Source organism: Anoplophora glabripennis, unplaced genomic scaffold, assembly GCF_000390285.2.
Source record: "Anoplophora glabripennis isolate ALB-LARVAE unplaced genomic scaffold, Agla_2.0 scaffold926, whole genome shotgun sequence".
Classification (NCBI taxonomy): Eukaryota; Metazoa; Arthropoda; class Insecta; order Coleoptera; family Cerambycidae; genus Anoplophora; species Anoplophora glabripennis.
Window position 1 is genome coordinate 69,256 of NW_019417739.1, and position 16,033 is coordinate 85,288.

A 16,033-nucleotide genomic window follows, 5' to 3' on the forward strand; every position below is an offset into this window, starting at 1 on the left:
GGTGAAAAAAATAAGAATAAGAGATAGTACTGAAAAAAAATTTGCTAAATAATTGCAGTGCTAATAATTCGATAATATATCTTTCGAAATGGGTACGATATAACAGAAAATTTGAATAATTTTTTATTGATAAGATTTTTTCGCTGATTTATTTGTTGTTGATCTAGATCGGTCGAGAATTATTCGCGAAATTCTCTTCGAAATTGGGCGGATTTTAAAGAAAATTTCGATTTTTTCTGTTCAGTAAAATTTTTCTGGAAATTTTTTTGTTCCAAGTCGGGGAGGGCGGTCCAATAGAAATATGGGACCGCGGATCGAGGTCGTTCGCGATTAATTCGCGAATTTATGGGCGAAAATGTCTCCAATAAGTTCGAAAATTTTGATTTTTTCTGTTCCGCAAAATTTTTCGGCGAATTTCTTTGTTCTAAGTCGGGGAGGAGGGTCCAATGAAATTATGAGACCGCGAATGGAGGTCGTTCGCGATTAATTCGCGAATTTCTGGGCGAAAAAGGGTCCAATTGATACAGAAAGTTGGATTTTGCTTCTATGCAAAATTTTCTGGGAATTTCGTTCGTTCCAAGTCGGGGTGGGGGGTCCAATAGAAATGTGGGTCAGCAGATCGAGGTCCTTCGCGATTAATTTGCGAATTTCTGGGCGAAAATGTCACCAATATGTTCGAAAATTTTGATTTTCTTTCTCTGCAAAATTTTTTGGGAATTTCGTTCGTTCCAAGTCGGGGAGTAGGGTCCAATAGAAATATGTGATGGGGGTCGTTCCCGATTAATTCGCGAATGTATGTGCGAAAATGGGTCCAATACGTTCGAAAAGTTTGATTTTTTCTGCTCACAAGATTTTTCGGCAAGTTTTTTCATTGTAAGTCGGGGAGGAGGTTCCAATGTGAATATGGGTCAATGGATGGAGGTCGTTCGCGATTAATTCGCGAATTTATGGGCGAAAATGTTTCCAATAAGTTCGAAATTTTCGGATTTTTTCCGTTCCGCAAGATTTTTCGGCGAATTTCTTTGTTCTAAGTCGGGGAGGAGGGGCCAATGAAAGTATGAGACCGCGAATGGAGGTCGTTCGCGATTAATTCGCGAATTTATGGTTGAAAATGTCTCCAAATAGTTCGAAAATTTGGATTTTTTTTGTTCCGCGAGATTTCTCGGGAATTTCTTTCGTTCCAAGTCGGGGAGGGGGGTTCAATGGAAATGTGGGTGAGCGGATCGAGGTCGTTCGCGATTAATTCGCGAATTTCTGGGCGAAAATGTCTCCAATACGTTCGAAAATTTTGATTTTCTTTCTCTGCAAAATTTTTTGAGAATTTTGTTCGTTTCAAGTCGGGTAGGAGGGTCTAATAGAATAATGGGACCGCGGATCGAAGTCGTTCGCGATCAATTCGAGAATTTCCGAATGTCTCCAATACCTTCGAAAATTTTGATTTTTTCAGTTCCGTTAAATTTCTTGGGAATTTCTTTCGTTCCAAGTCGGGTGGGGGGTCCAATGAAAATATGGGTCAGCGAATCGAGGTCGTTCGCTATTAATTCGCGAATTTATGAGCGAAAATGGGTCCAATAGATACTACAATTTGGATTTTTTTTTGTTCCGCAAGATTTTTTGGTGATTTCATCTGTTCCAAGTCAGGGAGCGGGGTCCAATGGAAATGTGGGTCCGCGGAGGTCGTTCGCGATTAATTAGCGAATTTCTGGGCGAAGAAGGGTCCAATTGATACAGAAAGTTGGATTTTCTTTCTCTGCAAAATTTTTTGGGAATTTGTTTCGTTCCAAGTCGGGGAGGAGGGTCCAATAGCAATATGTGATAGGGGTCGTTCGCGATTAATTCGCGAATGTATGTGCGAAAATGGGTCCAATATGTTCGAAAAGTTTGATTTTTCCTGTTCCACAAGATTTTTCGCAAAATTTTTTCGTTTTTAGTCCGAGTGGAGGGTCCACAGGTGGTATGGGACCACCGATCGAGGTCGTCCGCGATCAATCCGCGAATTTTTAAACAAAAATGGGCTCGATACATCTTACAGTTGTCATTTCTTTTCTCTGCTAGATTTTTCCGCTAATTTTTTTGTTCTATTCCGGGGAGGATGATCGAATGGAGGTATAGGACTCCGGATCGAACTGGCAGAACAACTAAAACATTTTTACTCGGAAAGATACGCCTGGCAACGAATAAAAACCGAAAGTAAGAATGTTCCGAAAGTACAAAACGGCATTAAGCTGAGAAATTGCTGGCGGAATAAATTTTTCCAGACGGATCTGAGTGCTCTGATTACGAAAAATGCCATTTTAGGAATTTTGGTAATCGAAAATGTGTGTCAGGGCCAGGCAACACCGGCGATTCTATAGAAATTTGTTTTTTCTCAACTTATAAAGTCCCACAAGTAAGAAACATAGCAAAGTTAAGAAATTACTGTCGAAATGACATTTTTCAGACAAATGTAATGGCTTCGACCACTAGAGATGCCATTTTGGGAATTTTGGTCACGAAAAACGCACTTTAGGCCCTGACAAAACCGGTGGCTCAAGTTAAGTGCAATTTTTCTCTACTTTTGCTGTTCCATAAGTGCAGAACAGATGAGAGTTACAGAATTTCTCGCGATTTGTAATTTTTGAGAGGGTTCCAAAGATTCTGACCATTAGAAATGCGCTTTTAGGGATTTCGGCCATCAAAAATCAGTTTCAGGTCCAGGCAACCAAAGCAACACAAGAAAAAAAGGTTAATTTCACATAAAAAAAAACTAAAAACATGAAAAAAAATATTGAATTTACATTAGAGATATTTAAATCTTACATAAGAAAAGATGCTAATTTTTAAATGAGGTAAATGTTAATCGGACATAAGAAAAAATGTTTCTTTTACATGAAAACAATGTAAATTTTACACAAGACAAATTATAATTTACATTACTAGTTTCCATTACGAGAAAAGTAAACGTTAAATTTTGAGAAACATATAATTATAACATAATAAGATTTAAGGTTAATTTCATGTACAATAGTCAATATACTTTTAACAATAATTTAAATAATTAAAATTAACAACTGTAGTTTGGATTTTTTTCTATAAATTTATTTTTGAAATTATAACGAATGTCTGGTGGCTACAAACTATTTATCCTATTCTTTTCTAATTATTCTTTATTTGGTGAGATTTTAATAAAAATGTGTAATTGTTCAATAATAATTATTACATACAATAGTGTAAGCTTTCATTTTTTATTTAATGTTTTTCTAAAGAATTTCTTTATTGTTCATTAGTTTTTTTTTCGAATGTAAAGAATCGTTCAGATATCTTTTAGTTTCGTACATATTTTATAATAAACTCAGGGCCTTCCTTTTATAACTAAAATTCACACTTGATGAGCTGTTTTTGACCAAATATAGTACAAAATTTACTTCTGTACAAACAATATTTTGTCTTTATAAATATTGCATTACTAGTTACAATGTAATTTTTACATGTTCATTTCTGAAAATTTGATAGAATATAACATTTTAAAGCAATGTTAATTTGACATCGCCATTTCCGCAATTTTAAAATATTATTTTTCTCCGTGCAGGTACATGAAAATCTGTCGCGCTAATAACTCCATTGAGACTGAGCGAAATTAAAAAATTGATTGTTTCTTAAAAGTTTAACAAGAAAATTATTAAATAATTTTAATCTGTGTGCTTTTTTTTAACTAGCGAATTGTTACCCTGACACTAATAAATCTACAAAGTTAATGAAGAAAATAGTTATTGCGACATGATCTCCACAGTAGTTCACTCGATGGGGAATTTTTAAGACGTCAAACTTATTCTATCACACGGATAGTACTAATTCTTAAAAGTGATAGTACTTTTCGGACTGCAAGAGACTGATAAAAAAGTAACCACATTTTCGAATTTTGCTAAATTTTGTTTTTTTTTAAAGTTAGTTGTTTAATTGAATATCTCCGAACTATTGAGAACTTATCGAGACAATTTATCTGTTGGGAAAATAAGTCATGATCGGACCAGTTGTGGGTTAAAGCGACGAATTCGACCAGATTTCACCAGCGCGCTGATAAACAAATGGTTGTATCTCGGGAACAAATTTATAGTTTTGACTTTTTTTTTATTTTTTCAGTAATTAAGAAATCGATTCGGATAAAAATCAGCAACTTCGAAAATAATTTTTATGATTTTTATAATTGAAAATCACTTCATGTTAATAAAAAAATTGAAAGAATTGAAGAATCGTCAGATATTATCACTTTGGTGCTTTAAAAATTTCCCCGTTGACTGGACTAGAAGTCATCATTTTACCGTTGAAATTACAACAATGGTTATACTATCGGGATAATTAATTCGTTACAGTTGCAAAGAGAAGTGAGAGAAATGTAGGAATAAAGCACTATAGGATAATGTTGCCAGATTTAAAAAAAAAAGTTGATAAAAAATTGCATAAAAATTACAAGTATAATTATATAAATATATACAAATGAGTGAATGCAAATAAAAATTTCTATGAAATAAATTCCCTATTTTTTTACTAGAAGTAGAAAAAAAATGAGAATTTAAAAACAATTGAAAAAATATTTAAGTATTTACAAATACATTTGTATAAACAAATCGTGTATAAATTCAAAATCTATCTAAATGTGAATCCGTGTAGAAATCCGACTACTTTTAATAAATGAATTAATATATTTTACTTTAAATGAATATTTGTATAAAAATAAAAGTCTATAAATAAAAAATTTTATCTAAAAAAAAATACGAGAATGTCAAATTTAGCAAAGAACGAATTTCACGAGATTCGTTTACCAAAGTGCGTTGGGGAGGTATTAAATACCAAAAATTCAGAATTTTAATTGGAAAAATTTGTTATGAAATTTTTTCGACAAAGGGGACAAAGGGGTGTTAAATGAACAGAAAAAAATAATATTAGAAATTAAAATTAAAAAATCGAAATCATTTTTTTTTGCATATTTAACACTTCCTTGGTTCCCTTTGTTAAGAAAATTACTTAATAAATCGTTTTACAAATTAAAATTCAGCATTCTTGGTAATTAACACCCTCACAATCTACTTTGGTGAATGAATCTCGTGAATTTAATTCTTTGGTAAATTTTACAATCTCGTATTTTTTTATATATACAATTTTTTATTTAAACTTAAATTTCTATACAGATATTCATGTAAAGTAAAATATAGTTATTCATTTATTAAAAATAGTCGGTCTTTCACACTGATTAACATTTACATAAATTTTGGATTGATACAGAATTTGTTTATACAAATATATTTGTAAATACTTAAATATTTACTATATTGTTGTTAAATCCTCATTTTTTTTTTCTACTTAGTGAAAAATATAGGAAAATTTTTTCATACAAATTTTATTTCCAAACATTTATTTTTATATATTTATATAATTTTTATGCTATTTTTTATGTACATTTTTTTACATCTCGCACCATTATCCGATAGTGTTTTATTCCTACAGGGATTTTCATTTCTCACAATTTTTTGAGACTGTAACGAATTAATGAACCAGATAGTATATCTATACAGATTAATTACAAAAAATTTGTTTCCACTATTTTTTATTATGTCTTTCCATCGTTACTAATTTTTAGATTCATTATATTGAATAATTCATTAATTTCTAATTTTTGTTGACATTAATAAAAATATTTTTCATTTATTGAGGCAATTTTTATTAAGAAAATATTTTTTTATTACATTGTACATTATCTAAAATTAGCAAATTTTTTTTTTGTAAACAATTTTTTTAATTTGCCACAATTTTAATAAAAAAATTTTTTTTTAAGTACTGAATTACTTACAGAATAATTTATTTACTTGAAAAATTTTTTTTTTGACAATTTTTTTTTCAATTTTCCAAAATTTAAATTAAAATTTTTATTCATAAATTTACTGTTTATTTCATAACATAATTTATTTATTTATCAATTTTTTTTTGTTAACAATTGGTTTAAAATTTGCCACAATTTTTATTAAAAAATTTTTTTAATACTGAATTACTTTTGTAGAAAAATTTATATGCAAAAATTTTTTTTGACAATTTCTTTTTCAATTTTTCACTATTTCAATTAAAATTTTTTGTTATTAATTTAATGAATTTATTTTATAGAATAATTTTTTAATTGCAAATTATTTTCATTTAATACAATAGTCCAATTTTTTTCATATTGTATCTCATCGCAGTTTCCTTTCTTCTCTCATTCGATTTTTCACACCTTCAAACCTTTTTTGTTTTCAATGCGTTCAAGTATTTAAGCGGGTTATATTTATCTTTTGTTTAATCTCTTGTACTACTGATTGTTTACGATACACTCAATCTGTCGTACTGTAGGTTTTCTTACTATTGTCTTACTTGTAGTCATTTCAATATTATATTCTTTTACGTCAAACTTCAACGAGGTGACATACTACAGGGTTGTATATTTTCATTAAAAAAAACTTAAGGTTATTCGTTTGTAGTTCATCAATTACAACGTATGCGTTTCTTTTCTTCTGTATTATTTTTATTATTTTAAAAATGGTGAATAAACAGTGTTTCTAACGAAATAATTGCGAAAGCAATTGTGAATGTGTGTAAAGTAACTAGTGTTGATCAAGTACCTACAGGTGATTATTGACACTCTGGCAAAATTAACACGGACATCAGTTGATGAACTTAGTGGTGTCAGTTGGCGTATAATATGTAAAGATTTTTTGTTGTGTAAAGATGAACATAGTGTATTAGTCCATGTGAACTCATGTTATCTGAGATTTATACGGAACCTTGCACAAATCAAAAGTTGTATCGTGAAGTGCGTTATTAATAATGAACACAGTGTTTGTGATAATAACGGGAACTAAATATTCGAAAATTGTACTCTTGTAAATAATGGAAAAAATGTAAACGATGTAAAAAATGTAAACGATGTAAATAATGTAAAAAATATTAACGATGTAAATAATGTAAATATCAGTGAAAATTGTTTTAATGTTACTGATACAAATACTAAAAACATCAACGAAAAATGCGACAATAGTAAAAATGTTGGTGATACTATAAGCATGTCTGAAGAATCGAATTTTCAAATGGAAGAAGATTGTGATTATTCTAGTGACGAGTATGATCCAACACCAACAATGATAGACGGTAACAACACAATTAATATAACTCAACTTTTTCATAGCTTCGTCAAAATATTAATTATTCTTTACATAATAAATCCAATAAATTATATACTAACTATACAATAACACGTTAGTATAATATTTGAGCTTTCTAAACATTTTCTGCTAAATTTTTAGTTTAAAGTACTCTTTCAAAATAGGAAATTAAACGGCAGTAAAAAAAATTAGCTATCTCTATTAATAGTTAATCTGGAAAATAAAAATTTCAATAAAGAAATTTATAATTGGGGTGATTTATTGCACGCAAGAAAATTACATTTCCAATAAGATCGTATTTATTTACCTCAATGTGTATAAAAAGCATTTTCAAAAATCAACATGAAACATACGCCGAAGTGTGCTTTTTGTTTGTTTAAACAATAGCAATTTTTCAACATTGTCACATACCTAAAGATATTTCGTAAACTAATGATAAGTAGTTGAGACATATTGCGAATTTATTGTAGAGAAAACAATAATGAACAAAATAAAACAAAAAAAAGTTCTCTGAACGACTAACAGTCTACGAGATATAAGAATTTCTTAATGCTAAATTTCGTAGTTCCGCGCACGCGATGACAAAGAACTAGCTCTTAGTCGACAAGAAGTGCGTCCATTTAAAATTTAATTTTAAATTATAGCTTTAACTTTCTACTAATAAGAAAAAAAGCAGCGAAACTTGAAGGGAATTTTTAGAATTATTATCTTAAAAAATTTTGAAATCGATCCATTTTTTGTCGGCTCAAAGCTATTTGTTTATTAGCGCGCGCGGAACTACGAAATTTTGCATAAAAAAATTCATATTTCGTAAACTATCCATTGTACAGAGATGGAATTATTTTTTTTCATTTCGTTTGTTATTCGTCTTTTTACAATTCATTTGCAGTATGTATCGAGTACTTGTCATTTGTTTACAAGATATTTTAATGTAAAAATGTTGCAAAATTGCTATGTTAAAAAAAACACATTTCAAAATATGTTCGAAAAATAAGGAAATTGTTTTCCTGTCTTGGAAAAATAAGTCATAATCGGACCAGTTGTGGAATAAAGCGACGAATTCGGCCAGATTTCACCAGCGTGCTGATAATCAAATAACTGTATCTCGGGAACAAATTTATGGTTTTGACGTTTTCTTCTATTTTATCAGTAATAAATAAATCTATAAGGAAAAAAAGCAGCAACTTCGACAAAAATTTTTACGATTTTCAAAATTGAAAAAAGTGAAAATTACTTCTTGTTAATTAACAAACTGAAATAATTGAAACATTATTAATTACACGGCTGGATAATTTTTTTCAACAATTTTAACAAATGATTTGATACAATTATTGTAAAAAAAATATTTTTTATTGAAAAAAAACGGGCTTTCAAAATTTATCAATTTTTTTATCATTACAAAAAAATTATAAAACGAATCTTTTCCTTCATAGCATTACAAATTTACGAACTAATACTTATTCGCTGGTATAAAAATATATCCAAAATAATTTTTCAATGCTATGACACCTTGGTATGGAAATTCGAAGAAAATTTAGAATAAATTCCGCTACTTCAAGCAATTAAGAGCGGCAAAAAAATTTCTAATTATTTTATTACTCTGACGAACTATATTGCTTTGAGTTCTGTTTTCCTATATGTGACTCCTTCCATCACAATTTGATTTAATTGATGTTATTAAATGTTTTTGTTAAATCCTGATTCATGTCAATAAAATGTGACATGTTCATAAAAAAAACAGAATTTTTTTTTTAAGATTATTAAAAATTTACTTGAGGTAGAACTGTGTCTAAAATTATTTATTATTTAAAATCATGTAAGTATGCACATCTTAAAAACTCAACTCAACTCAGTATAGTCATAATTCTTTAAATAAAAAACACAAAGCCCTACCTTGTCTGTCTTTTACTCAATCGTATAGATAAAATTTAAAACGAGAATTATTGGCAAAATTAAAATCGATAGATAGAATTTATTCAATTGAATTAACCTTTAATCGACAGTAATTTAATATAAAATACAAATAAATATGAGTATATATGAAAAATTCAGATGGAAATAAAGCAAAGTTAGGAATTAAGTGATTGATTTAGTATTGTAAGTATTCAACGATAAATGTCTAAAAGTTCATTGAAACAACTAAATTGTTTAGGGTTTATTTGAATAACTTGTTCATAAATTATTATTACTTATGGGAAAATGTTGGCTTACGTAAAAATGTTATAAAAATCATAATATATTCGTCATAATTGAAGTGGGCGAGTCCCCCATTGGTATATTTTGTGACGTTAGTAAAGCTTTCGATNTATACTGATTGTTGAAAGAATGAATATAATTATAAAAATTGTTACGCCGAGTTTAAAAGCGTAAATAACTTTTAAGTAAACATCACGAAACCACGAATAAATAACTTTATTAAATGATTATTTTTCGGTAAATTTCTTGATTACTCTGACGAACTATATTGCTTTGAGTTCTGTTTTCCTATATGTGACTCCTTCCATCACAATTTGATTTAATTGATGTTCTTAAATGTGTTTGTTAAATCCTGATTCATGTCAATAAAATGTGACATGTTCATAAAAAAAACAGAATTTTTTTTTTAAGATTATTAAAAATTTACTTGAGGTAGAACTGTGTCTAAAATTATTTATTATTTAAAATCATGTAAGTATGCACATCTTAAAAACTCAACTCAGTATAGTCATAATTCTTTAAATGAAAAACACAAAGCCCCTACCTTGTCTGTCTTTTTACTCAATCGTATAGATAAAATTTAAAACGAGAATTATTGGCAAAATTAAAATCGATAGATAGAATTTATTCCATTGAATTAACCTTTAATCGACAGTAATTTAATATAAAATACAAATAAATATGAGTATATATGAAAAATTCAGATGGAAATAAAGCAAAGTTAGGAATTAAGTGATTGATTTAGTATTGTAAGTATTCAACGATAAATGTCTAAAAGTTCATTGAAACAACTAAATTGTTTAGGGTTTATTTGAATAACTTGTTCATAAATTATTACTTATGGGAAAATGTTGGCTTACGTAAAAATGTTATAAAAATCATAATATATTCGTCATAAGTAAATAAAGCATAAAAAATACACTTGCATTAATATAAAAATTGAACAAATTATTAACCTTGTTAATGGAATTGGAATTTTGATATAGTACTACAGTAAAAATGACTAGGTATTAATGACTTAATTTACACTTTTTTATGATTTCATAAAATTTCTGTATATTCAATAAAAATGAAAATGAAAATGAAAAGAAAAAAATGAATCAAGAGAAGACATTGCATGATATGCTCTTCTCGGTGTCACATCGAACAAAAATTGTATACCATCGTTGATAAATAAAAACATTTTCGCAAATAAAAAAGATCAAAAGCAGTTAATTAAATAGTCACCAATGAAATAATTGTAATCGCTATCTTACTTACTCATTTCAAAATTACAGTAATGATTATATCTTTGATTATTATTATTATTCATTTAACTATTATAACTGTTAGACTAAGTGAACAATGAGCAACTCAAATGCAATAACAATATTATGTTATAAACGAGAAGTAAAATAATTCCATATAAAATTTTTGATTCAATAAAGAGTTAATCCATCAAAAATAATCCATTTTTGAGGTTTAACCTGAAGACAACTGAAGCAAATCCAGTTGAATGATCATCAAAGTGACTAATAGATATTTTATTTCATTGACTACTAAATTTGAATCAATTCCAAATATAAAGGCTACACGGAAAATATACAGTTTACAAATTACAGTTTCTACAGCAAAAAGAGGCGCCTCGGCGAAAAAATTGGAAAAAACTACAGTTCTAATTTACATGTTAAAAAATTCAATTGTTACAAATAATTTTTACAGTTTCCAATATAATTTTACACTTTTAAAGTGTAATTTTTACAGAAAATGTAAAATTTACATCAGAAACTTTTATTTTTACAGTTTTCTCTCCGAGGCGTCTCACTACATTTTGAAACAAAAATTGTTCAAGTGTACTTTTTTCCTTATACTGATTGTTGAAAGAATGAATATAATTATAAAAATTGTTACGCCGAGTTTAAAAGCGTAAATAACTTTTAAGTAAACATCACGAAACCACGAATAAATAACTTTATTAAATGATTATTTTTCGGTAAATTTCTTGAAAAGCAATTTCAAATGGTTTATCTCTTTCTGTTGTTCGAACAATTTTTCAAAAAGCAAGCAAGTATTTAAATCCACTGAGCAAACAATATGATATTTTACTATCAAGTACATTCTTCGTTAGGTGGAATCTGGATACCAAAAAAAAAAAAACCAATAAAATCATTCCCTAAATATGAAAATTTAGGAGAAAAACCTACTATCATTTTATTTTATTACAGAATATCAATTACTTACATTCATAGACATGTTGCCTGAAAAAATTAAATATGTAACAAAACTGTCAATATTTTGATCAAGCTTCAACGATAAAAGTACTAATAAAATAACTAAAATATTTTATCAGTGATTTTATTTTTTTAGTCGATGAAGACAATATTGTAGACGATGGACCTGACAATCATTCATTAGACTCATACAGTGAGCCTCTCTCAAAAGATACTTTTGATAATGTCCAAATAAACGATGCTTCGGATTCGGTGGATAATGATAGCGATGAAAAAAAAAAAACAAAAAAGCATATTCAGAAGACCGAAATGCCGGAGGAGGTATGGAATGTCGAGCAGAAAAAAAACGTGTACGATTTTCGTGTAAGTTTGAAGGGAAGCCATTGAAAGTACAAAAAGTTTTTGGACTGACTTCTTGGATAAAGACAACAAATTAAAAAAAGGGTACTCGTCAGCACTTAACAAAATTTTTCAAAAATTAGATTGTTACAAATATTGTGTTCTAACTTTTGTAGGAAAACACATGTACACCTGCCGAAATGGCGAAGTAACATTTTCAGCACGAGCGAAATGCAAAAATAGTTACTGTACTGAATATAAATTTGTATACAAGGAAAAACCGCTCTTACAAGATTTTGCGGAAATTTATGTTTTTTACGAGAGTGAAATTAATCACAAAGAATATGAAAATCATAGACGGTTTTTCAGTGGACTTGATCGCGAAGAACTAAAATCCAAAATGGATGGTAAATCAGGATTACACTGCGAAGAAGAAATACTTGGCTCCGCGGATCAAGATGTGTTGAAGAAAGGAAATTTTAATGGAATCCCAAGTTTGGACATAATCCACAAAGTTCAATCCGAAGCTAAAAAAGAACGATTCATAAATCAAGATACAATTACTTGTGTATATCGATTAATCGAGAAATATAATGAAACCTGGACTCCAAAAAAAAATTGAAAATGGATTCATCCAAAAATTTGGAGAAGTTCCAAGTTCATTTATATACGGAACAACAATTGCATGTTTTATTAAAATTTAAACCGGGATCGACATTTTGTTACATAGACGCCACAGGGAAACTAATTAAAAGATTGCATGAAAATTCCGCCAAAGTTTGTTACTATACACTCCTTTTGCCAGGAATTACAGAACATCACATTGGCCCTTTCCCCGTAGCTGAATTTATAAATACAAGCCACAATATACCGGCTATAACATATTTTTTAAGTAGCGTTGTGCATGACTTAAAATCTCTAGATCCTAAAAGAAAACCGTTGATTGATAAAATAGAAAGTGACTTTAGTTTAGCGATTTTGCAGGCGTCATGTAAAGCGTTCAATGAATGTAATCTTACATGTTATATGAACGCCGCATATGTGAATTCAGATAAATTATCTGATTTGACCACAATACATATTTATTCTTCACATATGCTCAATACAGGTCGAAGGTACTTTAAAGGGCTTTGATTATGTAAAGAAGAAATGGAGATTGCTATGCGAGCAGTATCAACACACATACATTGCACGACCATTCAAGCAGCCGAACATGTATTTGTCGGGATGATTAAAATTTTCATGGGAGATCTTGAAGAAGAAGAACGAAAAAATATTATCTCTACAAATTTCAACTTTGATATTGTGTATAATACAAAAAACTTGATTACAGGGTCAGAGAAAAACAAATTAAAGAAGCACCGATGACAACAACAAATATTGAAAATTCCTTCTACTATCGGCACTTTGCATTACTTCACAGTAAAACTCTGCCAAGAGAATAATGTTTCAGAGTACGTAAAAAACAAAAATCGTAAAAAAAAGAAACAATGCAAAAACCAACAGATAATGCGAGCGATTACTCCGTTGAAAATGATGATGAAGTAAAAAACGATAGCGATAGTGAGAGTGAGGCAGCTGACATTGAGTACAGTTCATCCGATGAAGCCGATTCTTCTGGAGAAGAAAAAAATATTTCTTCAGAAGAAAAGAACAAACAAGCAGAGCTAAGCAAGCGCAAAAAATACTACTGGCCAGAAATAATTTACTATATTTTAGTAACGTGGCTAACTTATTTTCCGTTGTGGTCTGCAATTATAATAAAAAAATTTAAAATTCTTAGAGATTCAAACGCAAGTATAGAAAACTGGCATAAAATAATAAAAATGTTGTTTGATAATAAGAAAAATATTGAGATTACACAATTCATTCAAAGTCAAGAGGAGGCATTGCCTGGCAGATTGTTAAAGCGTAACATACCAATTTTGACAGAGCGTCAAAAGAAAAGCAATCCAAGAAAAAAACTGAGAAGAAAAAGAATGATACTTTGAAGCTCAATAAAAAAGGGAATAAAAAAACAACCAAACTTGGAGAAATTCGCGACGATGCTTTTGCAGAAGAAACATAGAAGAAAGGACCTGATACAATAAAAAAGAGAAATAATAGTTTCTTTACAATATCAAAAAAAATTGATGATAACGAAAGTCAGGACCAAAATAATCACCCATATCCTGAAACTAATTCGTTCTCAGACGAAAAAATAACAAAAGGATATGAGGCAAAAAAGAAATTCTTCGAGCTTGATGATAATGATGCCGAAGACGAAATATCGGAAATACAAGTCCACACTTTTCATATAACAGAAGTAGATTTACAAACAATACAAATTCCACCAAAAAAATTTAACCCAAAAGAGTACTGGTTGACAGATTACATTATAAACGCGTTTATTTCAATTATGACTATACTAGAAAGGTAGGGCGTAGCATTATATTAATTGAATCACTTTTGACTGGAAACTTCGTAAAGAACGGTTGTTTGAGTGAAGGATTGAAAAATTGGATGATCAAAAACAAAGTAGATAAGTATAAATTTTGGTTGTTACCGATCTTTAGGGACTCCAGTCAGTGGCTTTTAATTTTAATAAACCATGATGAAAAGACGATTGTTTATATCGATTCAAGTTTAAAGTGGCGGAGCAAGAAAAAGTCAATGAAACTTAACGATTTCAGGAACCATAAAGTCATTGAAAAAATGATAGAACTTGCAGACATGTATGGCTACAAGACTAGGAAGAACTCATCGATGGTTTGGAAAACATACGCTCTGTCAGATGTTTTGCAACAGAATGACAGCTACAATTGCGGAGTACATGTGTGCTTATGGTCATATATGATATGTGTTGCAGCGCCTATAGACTTTGAAAATAATGAAATGGCAAATGCTCGATGAGCGATTAGAAAAGTATTAATAAAAAACAATAATGCCAAAGGCGTCACTACGTCATTTTTTGAAGACGTGAAATTGACACAGGAGGAAAAAATAAGATTAGAAAACGCAAGCCAGAGTAAATATGTACGAGATAAGTCAATGGAGATTTATAATACACCACCAGTTGGATGGACAACAACCAAAGATTATTTAAGAGAAGTTTTGTTGCAATAACTTATATTCAATTACTGTTTTAAAATATATTTTTTTAGATTTATTGAAATTGTTAAGAGTATTTATTGTTTACTATATTATCCATTACGAATCATACTTGAAATTGCTTTTCTTCAAGTCGAGAGTATCTCGAATGTTGCATATCGTGCAATTACAAATAATTAGCATGGGAAAAGTTACAAAATAATTATTGATATAATTTTATTTACTTGATTGAGTAGTTAAACCAATATATTGAATGTTTAAGTTTGACACACTAGGTTTAATAAAATGGTGTTTGCTTTTAATTTTACCTTCTCACCCCTACTTAGAAATATAATTTTCTATCAAAAGATTAGCTGTAAAGTAAAGGGTAATGTAAAATGATACACAAAACTGTAACATAACCCTCGTACTACATAATCTAAACAAATATTCCAACCTTTCTATGATTCTTCGACTTATCGAACCATACCTTAACCAAAAACATTGCAAATTTTTCGGGAGCGGCATCAACTTGCGGTCCCATTTATCAAGTAGACCTGTGTCCCCAACTTAGAAGGCAGAAACTAGCGAAGAAACAATGCAGAGCAAAAAAAAGAAGAACTTCCAATAAATCGGACACATTGCAAACCATGAAATCACGAATCCAACTCGAACTACTTTAGCTGCAGTCCTACTTCACTATTGGACCCGTCTCTCGAATGAAAACAATAAAATTAGCCGGTATTGGACCCATTATCGCCCATTAATTCGCAACTTAATCGCGAAAGACCTCCATCCGCGGTCCCATATTTCCATTGGACCCTTCTCCCCGACTTACAACGAAAAAACTTGCCGAAAAATCTTGTGAGCAGAAAAAATTCAACTACTTATTCGTATATATTGGAACCATTTTCGCCCATAAATTCGCGAATTAATCGCGAACGACCTCCATTAGCGGTCTCATATTTCCATTGAACCCCCCTCCCCGATGTGGAACTTAAGAAATTTCCAAAAAATTTTGCAGAGAACGTAAATCCAACTTTTTGTATCTATTGG